Here is a 21,548-nt window from a genome sequence, read left to right as displayed (position 1 = left end):
GTGTCATTGTTTACCCAATTTTTATCTTGTCAAAAAAGTGATCTGAACACGATTGATCTGACTCCAAGAATAATATAAATACCTATATTTGTGGTCACGTTTGTAACAAAAAATATTTGGGATTTTATCGTGATGTAAAGATTTGTTTTTTATTGTGACTTGGATATATTTAGGTCTATTTACTAAATATCGTACATCGGTGTATACAGAAAACGTAGCACATTCATTACATAACATAAGCCAGTAACCGAGCATGATTTGTTTCGGTTTAATTAAGTTTTTTTTAATTCATTCATATGATAGGCGATTGTTTACCAAATAACAGAGTGCTTTTTTTTAAGGATCTTTTTTTCTTTTAAAAAACGGAACGCATTAAGGTTGCACAATGACAGGTTGTGGCAAACGCTGTGAAAAATTAGACTTGCACTTCCAGTAAACGAAGTGCAGTTTGACTAAATGTTTGTGAAATAGCTGCTGGCTTCACATACCGTAAATATAGCCATTACGTGTACCGCATGTGCACAAGCATGTAATAACAACGGACAATAAAGAAGTTCAGTTTAGAACAACGTGTAGCGTGGAAAACCTATTTGGTAAAGTTGTAGTTACATGTTTGTCCAAAAAAAAAAAAATTTGCGCCATCGCCAGGAATGTGTATTTGTATGCATTTTTTTTTTTTTTTTCTGTGCCTTTCCTTTTTGCGGTATATTGGATTAGTCAAGGTTTTTAGTGAACAGATCATACAGTAATGCAAGTGTGAATCCTAGCAAAGCACTTGCTTTCTCCATTTCAAGTAGTTTAAAGCATTATAAACAAAGCCTTTTTTTGGTTGGTATGTTTGCAAGTTTTAAGTACTCAATTATTTTATAAAATGCTCATACTCATAACCTCAACTATAATCATGTCATTCAAGTTCATTTGGTACCAACAAAGAGCTCCTGTATTGAATTTAAAAGCAGCATTTGTAAAAAATTTGTTAAACTGTTTTAGTGGCTATAATGAAGTAAACTGGGGATACATTTAAAACGTATGTCACTCTTATGGAAAATTACATGTACTGGATGCTAATGTCAACAAATATATTAAACAAATGTTGCTTTTGGAATAAATGTGTAAATACTGCACATTGAAAAAATATCTCACTTTACTTAAGTATACTTGAAGAACTATGTGTGTATTTATTTTATTTATATATATATATATATATATATATATATATATATATATATATATATATATATATATATATATATATATATATATATATATATATATATATATATATATATATATATATATATATATATATATATATATATATATATATATATATATATATATATAGGTTTGTTTTGATTATTATATTATATAAATACATAAATGTTAATAATTTAATGTTAAAGTATAGTTTGTTATTTACTTGAATAAGTTATTGATTGAACCAAAGACATTGGGCGTTAAAGTGTGTTAAACTCCAAATGTGACTCTCCATCCAACCCCCTTCCTGGGAAATTATTAATTTATTAAAGTGCTTATTTAAGGTCACAGTGTAAAATGAAGTACAGATGGTGGGGGTTGGTGAGTATTAACTCACTGGGTAGTGCTTCACTGACTTTCCTTCTGTGTATCCTGCTGAACCCCACCATGCAGGAACTGCTGAATAAAGAGAGTGGTTTGCAGATCATTTTGTTAATGTTTAAAATAAGTTACTGGTAGCTCTTTACAATAAGGACACGTCTCTATTGAGAGGACATCGTGAGGGTTTATTCACATAAGGACCCTAGAAAATGAATGTCTCGTCTCTCGGGTACCTCTGCGTATAATTCAGTAGTTATCAATTACGGCAGATTTTGTATATTTTACTTTTTTTTTTTTTTTTTTTTTTTTTTGCATTATATTGTATTAGTGTTAATTTCAGTTGTATTTTACTGTTACGTTTGGATTACAAACGGTTTTGGAGAAGGCAGGACTATTTCTGCTACCCAGTTACAACACTGTGCCCAAGTGTGGCTTGAACAGCAATGTGAAGGGTCCTCCTTATGCATTGTTACATGGATTGCAGGTATGATTGTAAAGAATCACTGTATGTTAAATCAATGAATGCAATCCATTATAAAATGTGTTATTTGCAGACTATTGTATTTTAGCTAACAAAGAAGAATATAGTAGTGTTTGTTTAATAGCCAGCCAATGGAAATAAAATTTGCCTCCCAAGATTGCATGTGTGAAGAGTTTGCTGTGGGTAAACCCTTAATAATTGTGTAGAATGGGTACCAGACTGAAGAAAGATGAGTGGGGAACATAGCACTCTCTGTGTGTTGTCACACCAAAGGGGGATTTAAAAAAAAAAAAGGACAAACCTGATCCCCTTCATCTCATCCATTCTAATGGTCAAAAAGGAGAAAACTATATCTTTAGTTTCTGATAACGTTAGGCAGGTTTCAAAAACCAGATTGGATGTGGGGGTTTGTTTTCTTTTTTAATTGCATTTTTCTAATTTAGCGTTTTGTCTTGTTGCTTTTCTGTCTGTCTTCCTGGCTTTGGTTTATTTGAATATATTTTGAACAGGATGGCAATTTAGCATTTTGTTTCTCTTTCCCGAGAGGCCCTCTAAGATGGGGAAGTGATGCTTCATGTGGAGTTTAACCAAGGAAGATTAGGTCAGTACTCTTGCTGCTTTGACATTGTGTATCTCAGTCTTCAAATAATTAAAAAAAAAAAAAAAAATATATGGGAACAGCAGGAATTCGATTATATATAATATCAGAAGTAGTTGAAACTCTGGTGCTGTAGCTAGATTTGAATAGTAAAAATAAGAATATTATTTAAACTGTGAACTTGACTTTACCACAACATGTACAGAATGACATGCAGGCAGTTACAGACAGACTATTAATTGTACTTCTTATTTTAGTTGTCTTTTGGGCAGCCCTTCAAATACCAGTGGAGCCTCACAGTGTGTTTCGAAGTGTTGGTAGAGGCAGCATATGCAAGGCAGAATTTGAACCTGTTCTTCAGTTACAAAACATGAATAATCTGCTATTTATCACACAAAGTAATCTGAAAGTACATTTTTTTGCAAAAAAAATAAACATGAGGATTTTATTGCATTGGAGCATGTTTTTACAAGCTACTTTGAAGTTTTCTTTTAACTTTGATTATTAATTTTACAACTGAAATGCTGGTTTAATTCGAGTAGGTTTGTTTTTAAGGGCTGTAAAATAGATATAGAAAGTATGAAGCAATCTATCATTTCCTGAAAGTGTGGCTGTACAATGATGTTCAACAGTTCTGTTTTAGTATGTTTAATCTGTTATATAAAATGACTAAAAGCAGCCAACTTTAGAAATGTCTTGGTCACAACCGCAACAGTCAGAGAGAGCTAGTTTTGAAACATTTTTTAAAGTGCCACATTTTGTTTGTTGGAGTACGAAGACTAGACCTCTTGTGCATATTTCTGAGACGCAGCCTGAGGGCTAGTGGAAAAAAAAAAAGCAAGCATCTTAAACTCCTGCTTACATGAGTTTACAGAAAAAGGGGGCATTTTAGGGAGATGCACAGATTTTGATTTTTGGGGCTGATTCTCAGAGTAGTGATATTTCATATCAATAGCTGGGAGATACTGTTTGTGTGTTTTTTTTTTTTTTTGTCGTGTGTCCCCCGTCCCGTCCCCCCGTCATTGTAATTTGACATTTGAAAATGTATTTCAGTTCGAAACTGAGTACGTCACAAAAATCTGTTCTGATTCCAATCCAAAAAAAAATACACAGATCTTTGAACACATTGCAGGGGTGGTAGTTTCTGGCCTGTCAGAACCCTGTCATAATGATGTCTTTACTATGAAAATGTTAAATAGAAATTAACCCAGTTCCCATGTCCAGATTGCAATGCGTGGGCCTATGTGGGTTATGTGATGAACGTATTTTAGAGCAGTATGGGAGGTTGTACATTTTCTAACTACTATACAGAGTTCATCTCATATATTGTAAAGGATTTTAGTCCTTCGGGTTCTTTTTCAGCACTTTTTTTTTTTTTTTTTTTTTAATGACCCAGCCACACACAAAACACTTAATTTTTCAAAGCGCGGTTGCGCTATTTTTATTTTCACAGAAATAAAAGAAACAAAACCTCCATATGGAGTACTAAACTCACTGGAACCTTAACCTACCAAATTGGGCAGCTACTCTGCTTCCCGATTTAAAACAAAACCACACTTTACATTCACAAATGCACGTTGCCCAAAAAGGATTTACACGGTACCTTTTCTTTCCTTTAACGACACAGTCGGGCTCTTCACACTACAGCAGCCTAGAACATACTGGCTGCTCTCTGTAAATACCCTGCACCTGGCTCTAATTTACAATGATAGCCAGGTGCAGGGATTAATTACCATTACAACAATTAAATGTAATTAAACAGTAAAACAATGAAATTAGCGTTTTTCAGCCTGTGTCCTTCTGGGAGGTGTAGTCCTGTATTCCCCAGAACTACCGTTTTCTCTGTTCCTTGTCTCATATAGAAATTTAGATATGTAAAGATAGAGATATATTATACACACATATATAGGTAGTGGACAAAAACCCACCTGTGTAAATGAGGGACACCAAATATATTGAAAGCAAGGGTGTGATCATTTGTTAAGCAAATAACATCCCAGCATGCTTAGGGTCATGTATAAAAATGCTGGACCGGCCTGGTTGCCTATAATTATGGCTAGCATGGCTGCAAGAGGAGACCTCAGTGCCTTTTGAAAGAAGGGTGATTGTTGGGGAGCGCTTGGCAGGAGCTTCAGTGAGCAAGACAGCTCAACTTGCTGATGTTTGGTGAGCAATGTGTAAGGTGATGTCGGCATGGAACTCGGAGGGAAAAACATCATCAGCAAAGGGCAACAGTGTGCGGAAGCACATACTCCAGGATCGTGATATCCATGCATTAATTTGAAGTGCATGTCTGCTCAAGAGTGCATTTAAACTGAAGATGAGGAAGCAAAATTTATTTTTACATTGAGCTGGTCACTTGATTGCACTGGCTGGCCAGCCTTGGGCAGAGTTGAAAGGTTTACTGTGAAGTTTAGTGAACTGCATATTTCCCGGGCTAACTAAAATACAGTACTGGACCTGAAGGTATTCAATTCAAAGTCTGTCTGAGCTGCATAAAACCAGAAGGTCAGTCTCCAAACCATTTAAAATCACACATTCCTTTGGAATGTAGTGAGGCCAGTCTGCATCGAGAAGCAGTTTAGTTGGCTAAAGTCCAGTCTGCTGCCTAGTGTTTGATATTAAGCCTGTGTTGTATCTTGCTGAGATCTGAAGTAGGCTTTTTATAAAAGCCGTAAGCGCTTTTAATAAATGGAAATGACTTGTTAAGTTTGCTCACCCACCCCCCCATGCACACTAAATGTAGGCCTATGTGAATGTTTGCACAGTACTTCTAGTTCCAAAACATTTCTCACTTGACTGCACGTAGACTCCTTGCATCTGGTTTTGTAGACATTTTGTGTTGCTGAGGATCTAGAGACTTTGTAAAGTATCACATATATTTTTATTTTAATACCTCATTTGAGTTTTCTTCCACTTTTTTTAAAGGCAATAACTGTGTTGTATTTAAAAAACAAAACAAACAAAACTTAATTTATTTTCCTTTTTCATTTAATTACACCATATATAATATATAATTGCAGTGTACAAAATTGAAGGCATATGAAAAAAGGTTTTTAAAAAATGGACGCAAAAGCCCTTCAGCTGTTTAAAAAGAAACGTGAAACAGTGCAGTAAACTTGTTGTTGTTCAAGAAATATTAATTATATGGACTGGAGAGGAGGCGTACAGTGGGAAACTGTGGCCCCCGAGGTAAGAACTGTAGTTATCAACAGTGGTATATACTGCCCGAAGCCGCAGGTAACTATAGTGTTTCCAAAGGGGCCTTTAGTTTCCCACTATGAGCAGAGGTCTGCAGTCCATATTTGTTTTATGAATCAGTCAAGATAATGTTTTTTGGCGTCCATAGCTCAGTTTTTTGGGGGTTTTTTTGGCATAGAGCTGTCTGTCTGACTTTCTTTCCTACTTTCACCTGAAGAAGAGACCTTTGAGGTCTTGAAAGCTTGTGAATAGTTATTTAGTTAGTCCAATAAAAGGTATCACATCTCCTCCTCTTTGTCTATCATCTCTGAACTAATACGTCTACAATTTCATCTATCACTGCAACATAGAATTCTCATAGGAGCCCATTGAGTTTGTGAAGGTCGTATTTATTAACACTACGTTGAATATTCGAATAGTCAAGCTCTAATTAAAATAAATAAATTCTTATTAGCAGCATCCACATCTATAGAAATGTATTATATAATTAGATGAGAAATAATTGCTTGCAAATGGGTTAACAAACAATAATTTTGACCAAAATTAAATAAACAGAAAGGTAGTACACAGTCATATTTTGACCTGCAATATGTCATCAGTAAATTAATTTCTGTATTTTTCAAAATGACCTAAGCTTATTGACAAAAATTGGCCGAATTTTCTATTTTAAGTGTTGTGTGAGTTAAGTGTACCATAACCCAAAAGCACAAAAAAACAAAAAAAACAAAACATGTTTGGTATTGTATACTTCACATTCTTGTCCACACATGTTCAGGGGAAAGACAAAAACACAATCTAACAAGTCCTGCTGTTGAGAACAGTCTGCGGGTATGCACAGATAGGCTTTCAGTGGTCTCATTTAATTTCTCAAAATAATTCCAGGCGTTACTTTTCGAAGTTTCGAAGCTGCCACTGTAGTTGTTAGTATTGCTCTAACAGCAGATGCGATAGTACAGGAAACAAATGCGTCTCTGGCCTCTGCTCCCTTAGCCAGTTGCAGAGCTGCATAATTAAGTGCGCCCACCTACTATTAATTATATCTGCAGTGGCCAGTGAGATGAGTTTTGCAGTTTTAGTTGGCACATTTTTCCATTTTGTTTTTGGGGAAAAAAAAAAAAAAAAAAAAAGAGAAAGAAATATATTTAAGACCTTTTGAGTTTTTACACCTCTATCAAACAATTTGAATGTTAATTGTATTTATATAAATTGTGTACACATACCCATTCTAATGTTGTGGGTGTCAGATTAAATTCTAGTGTAGCGCATGATGGATACCTGACCATTAAGGCCTAGATGCAGGATAAAGAAATGTGCAATATCTGTGAGCTGGTGTTCAGGGATTGCATGCTGGAGAGAAGTCTCTGCTCCTCGTGCATTATTAGTGATGGCATTTTTCTCTTGTTTTTGGAAAGTACCCTACCGGGGGCCTGGCAAGGCTGTCAGCTGGTCATTAAAGCTGGGGAGGATAAAAAGAGCAGGTCTGCAGATGCATTCTGGGACCTTTCAGCTCTCTGCTTCTGTACCTGTTGCTCTAAAGAACAAAAGATTTCCAGAGAAACCACTGCTGTCTTACTGCACCAGGTATCCACAAAGGCATGGTCTGTGTCTAGTGAGGTGAACCGATTTCGAGAAGCTTGAAAATATGACAGCTTTTTAGTTCCTGTCCCCATTGATTCTGTTAGTCTGACCCTGTATTTCTCATTTTGCCAGTGCAGTGCCATCTCCTTCCCTAAAAGCCATCAATGTTTTGTGAAGTGCTGTGAATAATTTTCCTTTTGGGATTTTCCAAGACTCCACTTCCTCCACTAGGCATCCTTTTGATTGTCTTATAGAAGTCCAGTGCTTTTCATGCACCATGCACACAGAATTTTTTTTATTAACTATATTGAAATGTTTGTTTCTTCAGGTAGAAATAATACATGAAGTACTGTTTACCTGTGAAATATTGGGCTTTGAAGAGGTCCAGGAGCACTGTCCTTGCTTAAAATCACTCTCCTAACATGAACTCATCCTGAGGACCATCATCCAATTTATCAAATCTAAAAACTGTACTACAATTTGCCAGTTGTTTCCAAATACAGTACGTATTAAAGATTTTAGCTCAGTTATTTTGGTTTTGGTTGGTGGGATGCACAATGTATAATAGAATATACATAGAAATGGCAACCCTCAAGTGTTGAACACAATCAACTCTGAACTCAAACTATTTTCAGAAGTGCCCTCACTGATTGCAGTGTGTTGTAGCTCTAGAAACCATAGCACTGTATCTAAAAATGGTCAGGATATTCATTTAAGATTCCATAACTTTTTGATTCCCATTGACCTGGCTTAACAAGCAAAGTGAATGACACTCAACTATAATTAATGCTGGAAAAAAATGAAATAGTTGCTGTGATGTATTTGTAAATTTTCTAGGAAAGCTAAGTTGTTTTTTTTTTTCTTGGAAACTAGAATTTAGTAGCCTTGCTTAGTAGAATTATTGGTTGCTAATTACTGGGTGCTGGATAGCTAGCTGAAATTGCAATGTGTAGATCAAGCCACGTGACTTTATAGAAGGAGATTAGCTGAATGTTTTGTTTTTATCAATTAAAATATTATAGTGCAAGGTTAAGATTTAGCCTAATCCTTGAATAACTCATTCAATTACCCGTAGTCTCCAGACAGTGAGATGATTGCATGAACACATACAATATGACCTGTTCTGTTGACGTTTAGCATTAACTAGATGCAGATTCCACCTCGGTGCCCATAATTAACCCTTTCTATCTTAGAAGTCCCAATCTAGTACAGCCTTTGAGAATTTCCACGACTGTCCATTGAGCGGATGGCTGTTCAAGGAGTGCATCTGTTAAACTGTTCAGTTTCCTTGGATTAACTTTAACCAAGTTGCAACTTGTACTGTTGAAGGCCTAACAATCAACTTCCAATGGCTTTACAAAACAAGCCACTCAATGGCTTGTGGTTGTTTGGTTCGTTCTCCTCCTGTTGCTAAAGAATAAAGCCTCGTTGTTGTTATTTCTTTGTTGCTGTAGTTGAAGTGAGAGGTGTGGTGACCACGGGGTAGTGCTTTGTGGAAATTATTTTTAGTAATTGCTTTAAAATGGCTTGCAATTCATTTTTAAAAATTTTTTTTTCGATTTTGTTTCCTTTTAATTTTACGAAGACCGTTTAACACCTGGCCTTGGTGAATGAAGGTACTGCTTCAGGGCAGCCGACATGCTTGGCCACAATAGGACGGCTTGATGTCTTGTGAGATATTATGTCACAGCAGGAAGCAAATTCTTTTTTGATTACCAATCTGTGCTGCTATGTTATAATTGATGGGTTTGCATCTGGAATAGAAACGGCCGCAGTAATGCTTGATCATCTGTCCGTTTTGTTTTGTACCCTGACACTGGTGAGATGAGCTGCTAAATGCACCGGGCTCTCTGCATCCAGTGGGGATAACGTTGAAGTAATTGCACATCAGTATGATCAGATGAATAGCCCCTTTTTTCATTCCAAAAGAATTGCTGTGTAGCATTAAATGTTTTGTATGTGGTGGTCCTATCCATCTTTACTCACTTAACTTGTAACCATTTTGACATGGCTGTCTGTCCAGAACCAAGAAACAATAAAATAGTATTGATCTGCAAGCCTCCTGCACCTGCACACCCAAGTTATGTACATATTAATAAGTATGCATTAGTAATTATGGTGTACACTGCAGTAGCTAGAAACCAATGTATCTTGATACAAAGGGCCACGTTGGACATAGAGAATGCATTGCTTACTGTACTTTCGGTGCATATTGAGTTTACCATTTAGTGGGTATGGACGTGATACTTTTGGCTACATTTATGCGTATCAGCCATTCACTTTTAAAATTTAAACAATTATGAGGTTCATCAGTCAGTATAAAATATGGTGTTGCAAAGCATTTTACTTGCCCCAGTATGATCCCGGATTGTTTAGTTTTTGAATCCTTTTAAAATCAGAATGATAATCAACAAAGACATTGGCTTTAAGTAGAAAATCCAGGTATGTCCTTCTTTGTTGACAGATGAAACAGTTTACCCTCATGCCACAGGAACCTACAGTAAACTTGGATTATTTCTTAAAGATGGGCACGGATTCCAGTTCCTTCCAAAGCTATGCCTTGCAGCAGGCACAGTACTGTAATTTAGCAGTTTTTGAATGATTTAATCTGTCCACTGTGTTTTCTTGCCCGAACGTTGCCTTGCACGTGTGCAGTAGAGTTAGGGTTGCCACCTGTTCTGGTTTTGCCTGGATTGTCTTTTTTTGGAGGCAGCTGTTCTGGGAAATCTGTAAGACTTCCTGAGACATTAAATGTTATCAAGAAAGTGTGTGTTTTTTTTTTTTTGTACGAAATGACTCTAGTGTCCCGGTTATTTGTAAATCAGAGGTGGAAACCCTAAGTAGAGTCAAAGTTTGCTTTGGGGCAGATTAAGTGGCAAGTTCGATTTGGTTATCGTAGAAACTTAGCTCGGGTCTAATTGTAGGTTGTGTGATGTACTGGCAGCAACCTGTTCTTGCAGCTCACAGTTCTAGCTGAGGGTGAAGTAAAGCTTTTAACACATTTTTAGAACAGCTTCTAATTTCTATATGTCTAATAGTCTTTATTGTGAGTTGGCATTACTGGGGTTGACTGTAAAAGCAATCTGTAGCATCTGTGGGTTTATGCTTTTATTCATTTTACAGCTAGAATAGGTTTGACTGTGAGGCTCAAGGAAGTTGAAGGTTGTACTACAGCAAAGAGAGCGAGGTGACCATCCAGTCCTGTAGCCTCGCCCCTAGACATCAGGAGCCAAGATGTTCAGCAGTGTGCTGCTAGGCAGGTGGACATTGGTTCTAGCTCCACACAGCTGTTCAGCTGGACTGAAGCTAGACACTAACTGTGTTGTAGAAATCTTGCACAGATGTTTAATTTGACCAAGGGGATTCGATGATGACGATGATGATGCGTGGAGAAGTTTATTGACGAAGTTACATCTTAGAGAAATGTTAAGAGGCACACAAGTATGTCGAAAGGAAACTGTAAGACGGGTCCATTGTAACATGGCTTGGCTTCCATAACTGGACATTTTGGGCAAAAACTAGATTTGGAGCTGCAGCTATGGAGACAGTTAGTAGAGTCTAATTGTGGGGGTTCTCCAGACGGGACTAATATGCCTCATTTGATTTGAGATTGCTTAACAAATGCACAAGAAAGCCCAGGGAAACGAAACAAAAAGGCCAAATCAAATGGGGGAGGGAGGGTGATCAGCTGGATGTGAGATCAGATCATATTAGTTTGACAGGGTTGTGTTTGGTTAAACAAAAATTCAAATGCTGCAGTTTCCTATACTGTAGAGCAACACACGTGCAGAAAGGCCACTGCCATTCTGCACGTAGAATATGTTTATTTTTCTAGGTTCCTATGTCCTGGTGTACTCGTTTACTTTCTGGAGATTGGGTATATATTTTGTCACATTTTATTCTAGTCACATAGAACATATATTCAAGGCAGGTGATTTCAGTCATTTGAATATTTATTTATTTATTTAAGATTAGATCTCCTGATAATTATGTAATTGGATTATTTCATTGCAACCAAACAGATAATATACTGGCTATTGTATTTTTTTAAAGACTGTTTTAGACTGCTATTAATGCAGACTTCTGCAGAAACTATATACATGAGGGCTTTCTTATCTGTGTAAGATAGATTGCTATTGTTTAGGAAATCTTGGGGGAATAAGATTGAATTAACTATAGTACACTCAGTGATTTATAAATATCCCTACAAATTTCAGAAATCAACCTGCTGTTTTTAGTTTTATTTTCATAAACATTGGTTTGGTACGGTGATTTTTTTTTTTTTTTTTTCCTAAATGACCCTGACTAGCTGTAGGAAAACTCACAATTTTAAAACTCCCATTTTATTTAGGCAAGCGCAGTAAAGCAGTTGGCAAACAATTGACCAAACAGTCCTTACAATATTTCTAGAAATACAGTGTGGAGGGTTCATGTTTGGGCCTGATTTTTAACACCCCTGGTGTCAGTGTCACCTGGCACTCCGGGTATGGGACCAGCCACTATAACCAGAGGGGCTGGGCAGCCGTTGTTATTAATGAACTCAATGACGGAATCCTTTCTACAGGATCATTACAATATGTTCTGTCTGGTGTCCTGGACTTGCAATTTGTCCTTTTATTGTTTTTCTGCATGTATGATACACAATTACAAGCGAAACACAAAGCAATGACACATTTGTAAATTATCAATCTTAAATTTGCAGCCATGTCTTTAAAATTGTCATACAATTTGATGGCCCTTTTTCCCCTCTTAACCAGAATGTTGTACTGTATGAGTAGAATGATTCTTATAAGGAATCCTGTAGTCAAAGGCCAGGCTTGGTGTATCTGGGTGCATTCTGCTTTCTGTTAGGCACGCAGCTGGTAGAGGCCTGCCTCGTAATGAATATTTAAATAGCTGCAGACGGTGTTCAATTAGCCCTTTACCTAGTGTGTTACTTCGGGGCTCGGGGTCCAAAGACTTCATTTGATTTGATTTAAAGAAAAAAGAATGTTAATTAATATTGGAACCGTTGCTGCTGCTGATGTTCAGGTACCCTTGTGAACTGGAGTCTGTATCTGCATCGGATTTGGAGGATTGTAAAAGTTTTTTTTTTTAATTGAAGTTATCAAGACTTTTTAGGGCAAATGACATTTGAGTTTGAAATACGTTTAAAAAAAAAAAAAAAAAAGTCTACATACAAATTGTAGCAAGGATCCACTTAAATTGATCTGACTTTTAGGGAAAAAATAACAAAGCATATTAAATGAATGATAGTGGCACGGAGAGGTGAAGGAAGTTCCATTTCTAGTGTTCAGCATTGCTAAAAGGTGACCATTTGGCAGCAATATTGAGTGAAGTAGATAATTGCATAAATTGATTTCAGTCACCAGTTGAATTTAAATAATACAGTATGTGTTCACAAAAACAAAGTAAAAATATGTACAGAAGGACCATTGCTGGTGAACTTCATTTTGCTTTTTTATTTATTTTTTAATTTTATTCAATCTTATTGCTGCCGAACTTGTTTTGGATGTTCAGTCTGTCGGAAGCATGGCATGGACTGTTCTAATGATTGAACAAACATGGAGGGTTTCCTCAAAATGTGACTGTGGCATAGTCGTATTTTGAATTTTTTGGATTCTTTGTGAAATCGAATCAACCTTCTGCACAGTACTGCCGCCAGTAGTGCTACAGTAGGTGGTGGGATTAGAGGCAGACAGTTAGCAACAGTCTGACCGTGCATTGCCATAGCGCCTCTTTTGTCTTCAGCTTTGTTTTAGGTCACTGAACTCCTAGGATTTTTCCTCGGCGGATCAGCTGTCTGTTTCTGATTTAAACATGATGCAATCAACTCATTGTCCCCCACCTCCCTTAATGAGCGCTGGCAATGGGCAATCGGAATGCATAGTGGCATCAGGGGAGGGGAGTTCTGGCCGTGCTGACCCAGATATGTGTTTCGGGGAGCTCCGATTCACTGAGCCCAGATCTGCACTGTCATACGTGGTTTGTGTTTTAAAAGATGATGGGGAGAGGTGAGGGAAGTTCCCAGTATTTTCTGTTCAATTGGAACACTGCTTCAATCTGATAATCTTCTTGGGGAAATAATTGAATTTTGCATGACATGCATTAGTCGCAACAGGGGTAAATAAAGGATTAAAGGGTTTTTTTGTTTACCCCCACCCCTGAAATTTTGTGGCAAATACTGCAGTTGTCTAGAGAATTCACTTGAAATGCCCCAGTTAGCAAAGCAGAATCTTGGAGGGTTTACAAAATCTTGTTTCTAGCAGCATTTGAAGAAACTGCTGTAGGAGCAAAAAAATAAATGCATACAAATTGAGCAGAGATACTGTATGAAGTATGAGTTAACTAGAGCCCGGGTGCCTGCTGGAATTTTGTGGCTGTTCTACAGCTGGTAGATTATTACAAAATGTCTTGAAGGATTCTAGGTTACAGGTGATGGTGATAAAGGTGTACAGTTATGTACTGCATATTAAATAGTTTTCCATTTAAGCCTGCTGTATCTACAGAAGCACATTTTAATTGTAAATGTACAGTATTCTGGTCATAAATTGAAAAGACTTGGGACTTTGAAGCTCAGTGCCATCAAGTAGTCCATATAGCCTTGAATTCTCTGCTTTTCTGTCTTTCAGCATTTATGATCTGGTACAGTGTATCTACTGTATATTAAATATTTTTATGGGGCTTTTTGGAGAATCTTAATGTGAAAAATCTTGAGTTTTTTTTACACTGGATAAGCTGCGCAGGAAACTTGCTCAACTGGCTGAAGTGGAATCTTAGGTTGGTCAGTTGTGGGTCCACAGACTATAGCCCACTTGGACATAAGCATCTTGTTTGAAATGGAAACAGAGTAAAACCAGCTCTAGCTGCTTGCTGCATCACACTTGCCATGTGGTTTACTAGCAACAGCCTGCAGTTTTTCCTTGCTCAGGCCTCACTGTGTCACTGAACCCCTGCTAACAAGAAGTGCCTGGGTGAGAGAGATAGTAATCTACTCTTCATGGTGAAAACTGCCTTGTTCTGGTCTGGAGGCACAGGAGCACACAGGTGCATTTTGAATTAGAAGAGGTTTAAAATGACTTTCTGATTTGGTTACTGTGCCTTCTTTTGGAGCCCAAACTTCCTTTATAAGCTTTAAACCATATAATATCTTACTTGTTACAGTAAATGAATACTGACTGTTTTGTCAACTGCTTTAAGCTGATTTAAATTCCCAGGCACACCAAAAAGGTTGTTTAGTCTTGCGGTAAATATTTTGGATGAGCAGATCTTGTGCAGAATTGTTTATTTTTGAGATGTGACATCTGGTTTGTGGTGGACCTTGGCATGTACCCGGCGTGGCAGATTTCCTTTAGGAATCCCAGAGTGTTCAGTTTGGTTTAGAAGCAGAAGGCTATTTATAACACACACCCCCATACAGTATAATACAACACATGTGTGTTGTACTGTATATTCCAGGTAGCTTTTTGTGAAGTTAATAATTTCTCAAAAGTAATTAATCACAATACTATTGCCGATTACATTTAAATACAACATATATTTATTTTCTGATATCGTAACCTGTGAAGGGCAGAACGTTTGAAAATGGATAATTGGAGGATTCCCTAAATATTTCAAATAATTCTTCCTCTCTCACCTACCTCCCTGTTCTTTCAGATGCTCATTCTAGCTGGTAGCTTGAATGTTCTTGCAGTAGCTCACTGGATATGGCCAATTAGTTCCTTTAGAGCCATTTGGTTCTTTCACACGATAACTGATGACTGCAGAGAGAGAGAGAGAGAGAGGAAAAAAAAAAATCAAATGCACACAAAACAAAAAATCAAACTTGGCATCTTGCGAACGCAAAAAGCCGAGCTGTGTTTTGAGACCGTTCATTTGTTATGAATGGAATCTTGACACTGCAGCGGCATACAAGACCATGAAAGTGTGTCTGTACCTTGTGAACACACAAAGCCTGGTGTACACAGAGACAAACTCGTACACTCCCTCACAACATGATTAATCTGTGTTGTGCTTTGTGGGGGGAAATTGGGCCCCATTCCCTTTAGAACATTGTGACTCTTTTACTCTCCTATTGATTCTTTTTTCAAAGATTTTAATAATATTCAGTTTTAAACAAAGTGGACGAGAACAAAAAGACACCACCAAAGGAGGGGAGCGCTGACATAAATTGCACTGCAGTCCACCTTCTTGCAATACAACCCTTCTTTAAATGCACATACTTTGTTAGCAATCTTTTTGCTTTGTTGTGTGAATGTAAATAGGGGGGTATGTTTATATTGCATAGCAGAGTGAGGTGGGAAGGCTTTGTGTTTATTCAATATGGAGAGGTAAGAAATTGCTACATGTTTGAAGGTCCGTTGACCTTAACTGTGCAGACAGATTGCTTCTGTACTGTAGAGGTGTTATTTTTCATTGCATTGACTTGCTTCTGCAGTGAACATGTACCGTACAGTGTTTCATTTGTTATGCAGTCAAACTTAATTCGGGTAAAATAAATATTGATGAATGTATCACCAAACTAAACCCTGCACTACAGCAAGTGTTTTGTCAGGTGGCTGTTGGAAAATATTTACAAGTAAGAGCAACTGCTCTGGTAAATGCTGAACTGTTTATAGACAACAAGCTGCTTTGCACAAATGCACTCAAGAAGAGTCCTTCATAGAAAATTCCCACTGTTGTAGAGTTATTTAAGGTCTGGTTTCTTGTGTTTATAAATTTAACACAGATTGTTGTATGAAGAAATACAGTGACTATTTTAATAATCATGGTAGTATGGAGAAAAGCCATCAGAGGTTGACATTGATATTTTGAATATTGACTGGACAATGTTCCTCGAGTAAAAAACTACTGTGTTCGTCGTGGCTTTTTAAAAAAAAGTGTGTGTGGAATATATATAATATATATATATATATATATATATATATATATATATATATATATATATATATATATATATATGTCTATATATTATATATATAATAATATATATATATAAATACTAAAGAAATACCAAAATACTAATGTGTGTAATGTTATAAAATCACAGCAATGGAATAATGAACCCAGTGTGCAATGCTTTTTTGAAATTTAATTTATTTATTTTTATATATAAATTGTATTGCCTTCCTACAGGTTTTTGGTGAGGGGCATAAAATGTCGAAATGATTGGGTCATCTCTATATCAGGTCTCATGCAAAGAAATCCCACGTTCACTGAGTGAATGTTGGACTATCGAATGAATTGTCGCATGCAGCGCCTATGCATCCCTTATTCTGAGTACTCTGTTCCAGGCACTTTCAGACATATGCTTTTATTTAAAATCATTCATATTATACTATGGAAAGGATGCCACTCTAAAATATTGCCTTAACCTACACACGTTCTTTTACTGTACACACAAGTTTAAATTTGCTCTAATTGTTTCTCATTGCGTGTGAGAGGTGTTTGGAAATTCTGTGGCTCAGTTTCAGTTGAAGCCCCTTTTACAATTGGACGATCCTTGCTGATCAGATCTCGAGTGGGTCGTTCCATTCAAGTCTTTAGTTCCCTGCCGTCCTAAAAACAAACCAAATCAAGTATATTGCTGCAATACTGGTTGTGTAAAGCAGTGCTTGCTAGTCTTTTGATTCCTTGCGCAGCTTCAAGTTCAATGTACTGTAGCATTTTCCTTTGCTCAGCCACGGTGGCAGCAATTTATGGCCATGTCTGACAGGGCTACTTGTACAGACTGGATAAAAACTGTGAATAGAGGATGCAAGTGATGGAAAGGGTGAGCTGCCTGCTGAATGGAGAGATTCAGTGTTTGCTAGGGTATAATAGGTTAAAAGAGCTGTCCTCGAGATGAATGGGGAGGCTGGTATTGTCAGGCATTTGATTGAAAACCAGGGGAGTCTGTCACAGTTCTGCTACAGGAAGGGCATTGCCTACTGCTGTTGATGAACATTATACTGTAATGTAATCGTAATGTATCTTTTAACAGTGTTGGATATCAATCTTTTAATGTCTCCAGTTACGCACTAGTTGGTCATCATTACAAGCCATTGGTTTTAGTCCTTGAAAAAAAAAAAATTATATTTTTATATATATATATATATATATATATATATATATATATATATATATATATATATATATATATATATAGTATAAAAAATTAATTGGTACCGTACCATGTCATAAAAGGGCAAAAAATCAATCTGCTTTTAAAAGTAGCCTGGGAATACTGCTGTTCATTATCAGCTCTCAAGGGGAAGGGTCCCTAAATCCATCTCCTGTTGGCCTCTAGTTTCTGCTTGGCAGCATCGCAGTGTGGAGCAAACATATTTGTGCTTGACTTGCAATACCATTGAAGGAGATTTTTATTTAATGTATTTAAATTTAGAGTGTTTGCTTACTTTTAACCAAATTACTTAACAAAAATAAAATGAAAGAACAGACAGATTTATATTCTGTTTCTGCTATGGCTGCAGAAGTGATAAATCGCAGTTCAATATTTTGCTGTGGTAGGTTATCATGGGACCGGAATTGCCTGCAAAAATGGGATTAAGGGAAATTGGCTGCTGCTGTAATTAACGTCTCTGATTAAAACCCAACATAGAACATGCTGGAAAATATATTTAAAATGGCTCTTTGTGCTTCAGGAGCTGGAAGTACAGCACTGGTCCATGTAGTGCTAAACCATACATTTAGCTACTAAAACATTTGATTATTTTTATTGCTTTTTAAAAATTATTTCTATGTACTTTAAAAAAAAAAAAAAAAATCCAATGATTTATTTATTTATTTTTTAAATGGGATTCCTAATTGGAGTCTTTTGGAATGCATCATGAATTTATTGGTTTATTTATTATGTGTGTTTTCCTTTTAAACAAGGACATGTGAAAATAAACTAAGCCCTCCCACACACACTATTTCATTTTATTTATTTTTTTCTCCCCTGAAAAATAGCTGCTGTGTTTTTTTGCAGGGAAACTCATTGGAACTTCATGGTTCTAGAATACTGTAACTCTCAGCACAGACATGTCTAAGTTTGGGCTGAGCCTAAAACAATAGCAAAGGAAGCAACTGTTTCCCATATAAAGTACAACAAACTACAGCAATGGGCGGACATGAGGAAGAGGACTTTTTCTTTCTCTGCCCGAGCCCCTTTGTGTGTATGTTGGGAGTGTGGATGGGTGCTGCCTTTTTTTTTTTTTCCTTTCTCCTTTTCCTCATTCATTTTGAAGGTAGTTTTAGTGAATATTCATTTCCATTGATGGTGAGATGTCAGCCTGTACATCAGTGATTGAAGAGGCCTTGGCAAGATGATAATTCTGTTTGATTGGAGTCTGTCACACTCATTATCATAAAAAAAAGAAAAAAAAAACATACCTTTTTAATTTGTCTCCAATCTTCTCTCCTGTTCATTCATTTCTACCGAGTAAATTCACTTTTGATTTGCTTTGGTTCTCATCCTTCTGTCTTCCTCTTTCAGTTTACAAATAAAGCTGTTATTGTGCCTTTGACATCAGACAGGGAAAGAAGTCTGGATAAATGACATTAGCATGTTGCAAAGGACCCGAGGGCTCATCTGTGAACCTGTATTTGGAATGGTTCTTACAGAAAGGAGAACTAATTCGTAACTTTCTGATGGGGTGGCAGGGAGATAAAGGTGTCACAGTCTACTTTCTTTATTCATTTAAATGTGGTTCCCCTCTGTGTGGTGTATGAACTTGGCAGTATTTTTGCATATATCTGAACTACCTTTTTGCTGGTATTCAACTTCCATTGCTCGCCTGTTGCTGTCATGGTTACATATACAAAAATGGGATTCAAAATGTGCGCTACAGCTGGGACAGCTCTACAATGGAACATTTTAACATATATTTTGTATATCTTTATGGTGGTGGTCATAGTACTGAGCCCAGAGTTGTTTTGCTAGTGTCTGAATTTGATTAGCCTGTACGTTATGAGCAATTCTTCCGGTAGGTAGTCTGTGGGTTTCAATAGTATTGACTCTTGCGTATATTACATGAATTGTGTGTTTTTTTTTTTGTTTTTTTTTTTGTTTTTTTTTTATATCCATGTGTATTCTGTTTGTTGCAATGAATTGAGAATGGGGCCTGCTTTCATCTTCTGCATTCCCTTTGAAAATTTTAATGGAACACTTTCAATGGCTTCTTTGTGGGGGGAAAAAAAACAAAACATTAATGAATGAGGGGTTTCCTGGTATAATTAAACCACAGTGTGCAGGCAAAGGGGGGGATCTCACAGCTGCTGAAACCCACCTCCCCAACAGGTGCAACAAGTCCTGTGATTGAAAGGGTGCATAAAACGATGAGGCATTGATAGTGCCACACATCTGTCTCCAAAAGAAATTGGAGAAGACAACTTTACCCAGTTTCAGAAGTGGCTCGGGTTTGCTGGTCTGTGTGGGGCAGCAGTTTCTGTGGGCTAGTGCCCATGAAGCAGATTATCAGCAGACTAGTGCTTCAGCTGATACATTTGTCTATATCAGTTCCTTTATGATAGTTCATTTGTATCACTGCTTACATCGAGCTTGTGCTGTGTGGTGGGGAATTATAGTGCGGTTGCCAATAAAAGAAACCACCAAGATCCATTGACAAAAAGCAGCAGACTTTATATTTGTACTGTGTAGCCCAGTGGGGCTGCATAGTGATTTCCAAAAGGCATTCTACAGATGCAGAAAGACCTATTACATCATTTTAACCCCAGTACTCTTAGGAATGGGTTCTTCGGAGCATTTGGTGTGGAAATGGAAATTGATGGCATGATTTTAAACGTCAGCAGTACTGTACTGTTGCGAATGGAACCAAATGGTATTGTATGGGTAGATAAAGAACCTAACTTAGCCTGTTTTCACAGAACACAAGGTGTATTGCAACAGATACAATAGTAGTGCTGATAAGTGGAATACTGTACATGCGGTAGAACACTCACCAGGGTTCTATAGGTTTTTTAATACCACAAGCACATGGTGTAACCGCTCTTCAGCTGCTCCGGAGAACGCTGTATGGTTTGAAAGAGTTTTTATCTCTGTAAGTTGTCCATGCATGTTTTATTCTTATTGCCTAGGCTTTGTTTACAAGTAGTGTAATTTTGGGAAGGAGGTTCTACATTATCAAGCTCTTGTGGATCCCTAGATCCATACGTTTGGAACAGCTGTCCTAAAAAGGGTTGCACGCTTTCACCCATGCTGCTTAATTATACAGCGTGTTGCAATACACATGGGTTTGATTTAGTTTGCTTTGCTCAGTTTGAATTGGATATACAGGAATAACGGTAAACTGTAAAACTATAGTAAATAGCACACTATTTCAGCTAAAGTTTTCGACTTCATAGGAAATCTATGTGACCTACTGTGAATTATGAAGAGATTTATGAAATGTAGAATTGTTTTCTTTCATTTAAAATAGTGGGTACTTTTGTGAAGAAATAATTCTTTGGGTGGTATGTGCAAAAGTTAAGTTTCTAAAAATTACTTTTTTTACATAGCATTTTATTGTCAAGACTTTATAGCTTACCAGATGCTGACCATTGACCCATCTCTTCTAACTAATTTTACGGTGGCTTCTTGCCAAAGCCAGACAAGCTTCCCACCATTGGACGATAGTAGCCAGCAGCTCTTATTTACAGGTTGTGAAAAGTGCACATAGTGTTGTACGTTTTTATACTGATTTTGAGTTTAAATGAAACTTGGAATAAACACGCTGGTGCAAGAAGATGGAAGCTATAAAAACTAGCACAGGTTATGACTCCACACCTGTTGATGCCACAACCTGTTTTCGTTTTGTTTCTTGGGGCTTTTGCAGACCTGGGGAAGTCCTCATTCATGGTCGTTTTCACTGGACTGTCTGCTGTTTTTAAAGTGTTTTTCATCATCAACCATATCTCTGACACTGACTTATTTCTCTCCCATTGGCCCCTGTGAAATAGATGCTGGGGCTGATGAATAATCTGCAGACACTAGTAACTTTGACACTATAAAATAGCTTGAGCAAGTCTGACCCAGCCTCCCTGCTGCTGTTAAGATACAATTCAGGGCTGCAAGGCAGGTAAGCTCCTGGTTGAAAGACTAAAAATGAACCCTGAATGTAGTTTGATTTCAAC

General features: G+C 37.0%; 1 protein-coding gene across 1 annotated transcript in view; it reads left to right on the top strand.

The window, feature by feature from the left end:
• Nucleotides 1-21,548, top strand: part of LOC121326388 (zinc finger SWIM domain-containing protein 5-like) — a 55,482-nt gene that overhangs the window by 929 nt on the left and 33,005 nt on the right. The window lies entirely within an intron of this gene.

This window comes from Polyodon spathula, chromosome 14 (assembly GCF_017654505.1).
Source record: "Polyodon spathula isolate WHYD16114869_AA chromosome 14, ASM1765450v1, whole genome shotgun sequence".
NCBI lineage: Eukaryota > Metazoa > Chordata > Actinopteri > Acipenseriformes > Polyodontidae > Polyodon > Polyodon spathula.
Note: the sequence above shows the minus strand (reverse complement) of the source record. Positions and strands in the feature narration are given on the sequence as shown.